Source organism: Micropterus dolomieu, linkage group LG12, assembly GCF_021292245.1.
Source record: "Micropterus dolomieu isolate WLL.071019.BEF.003 ecotype Adirondacks linkage group LG12, ASM2129224v1, whole genome shotgun sequence".
Lineage (NCBI taxonomy): Eukaryota > Metazoa > Chordata > Actinopteri > Centrarchiformes > Centrarchidae > Micropterus > Micropterus dolomieu.
In genome coordinates, this window is record NC_060161.1 from 36,517,162 (window position 1) to 36,519,140 (window position 1,979).

Sequence of the window (1,979 nt, forward strand, 5' to 3'; positions counted from 1 at the left end):
AAGTTTCTGTCCTCTCTTTTTATCTCAAACATTTCAAATATTTTAAATAAAATTTAAAATGTGTATTTTAAATAAAATTTAAAATGTGTCACTCATCCATTCTATCACTCTCTTTGTTGAAAATCTGTGTAGGACAAATAGAAACAGTCTTTGTAACAGAGTGTAACAGTAGTTTTGACTGTCCATGCTTTTTAAATTCAAAAGAAAAAAGTAATCGAGTTTAAAATGCAAGGAAAACGAAAATGAAAGAAACAAGAAATCTTAGTGTACCTTAGTGATATACAAGTCACTATTTGTTATACATTATATAAACTATCCCAGTAATAATAATAATAATAATAATCCTTATTTGTAGAGCACTTTTCAAAAACAAGTTACAAAGTGCTTTAACAAGTGTAAAGAATAATACAAAAAAAACAAAACAAGACCCAGTAACCCTTTGGCTTCTCAGACAGAAAGGATATACTTAACTGTTATCTAGTAGTAGGATCCATAGCACTTGGTGTGTCATGCACAACATCTGATGGTAAAAACTTTAACTATCCCTTTAACAAAAAAAAACATATTTTTGTATATGTTTTGTGGGTATAGATCAAGGTTATGAAAGAGGCCAGGAATGGTGTGAATCCAGGCCAGAACTAATAAATGGAGCTGGCCCAGTGCCAGTCCAGATGTGAAAACCGGATCCTCAACAGTATCTTAGAGACTATCTTCATAGTAAACATTAATTATATTAGAGCAGTAGACTCTACGAGGTGGAGGAGCAGTGATGCTAAAGAGTACTGAGTGGACCATGGTGAGATAGAAAACAACACATGATTGTAAACGCCTATTATAATCTACCATTTATAAGAAATCATACTTAAAATGTTTAATCATTTTCTTTCCCTTCTTTCAGTGTCTGCATCCTGTCTTAGCTTATGAGTTTATTTTCCAGACAACAATTCAGGTTTATTTACCCACATTAATACAACATAGTGGCTGAATGCACCATATTGGTGAACACTCGATTCTTACTGGATATGTTTACTCTAATTACATAATTACTTTGTACAAATTCAGATCACATCATCATCACAGTTCCTGTATGTGAGAACTGTTTGAAAAAATAAAAACATTCACTAACTAACAAACTATCTTGTAACTGATGCCAACATCAGCTGCAAAAAGCTGTTAATGAAGTTCCAAAATTTAACAGTACATAACTTTCTCAATCAAACGTGTAGCCGTTTAGAAGAAAGGTTGAATTGAGAGCAATCATCTACAACCAAGTCCAGCTGCTCCAGATTCAAATTTTCTTGGATAAACATGACCTGGTTGAATCTTTATAGATGTGTAGGTTTGTCTAACCCTCTCTCTCGTTTGTTCTCCCTCTCTCAGCACAAAAATCACAGGGGGTTCAGTGGAGCCTGAAGATGATCTGCAGTGATGTTTTTAATAAACCAAACTATTGTAAGACAGTACATAGGGGAAAAAAACACTTACCATGCTGAGTTTATTGGAGATTTATTACATTAATACATGACAACCATTGAGACAGTCACCTGTCTGTTCTATCTGAAGTCATAAAGATTACAAGTCATTGAGATCAATTAACCCTGGTACCATGGGATTACGAAAAGGAATGTTAGAAAGGTAAATCTGATCTGAATTTTAAACATGAAGAATAACACACTATCGAATGTAAGGTTAGCCAAAAAATGTCAACAAAGTAGGTGCTTGTTACTGTCAAACCTATATGTCCTTATTTAAAAAAATAAATACTTATGTAACTACATACACATGTCATTGTGCTGTACAAATATTGTAAAAAATTGTATAAAATGACGAAAAATCACTTAAAATCAGCCTTTTGAAGTTTCTCTCGCTCATTTTCACTTGCCCGCCTAGGACTTCCAGGAACTATCTGCGGTCTCCATGAACCATGTGACGATGTAGTATTTTGGACCCCCACTGACGCGACTCTCTTGTTAAAGGCC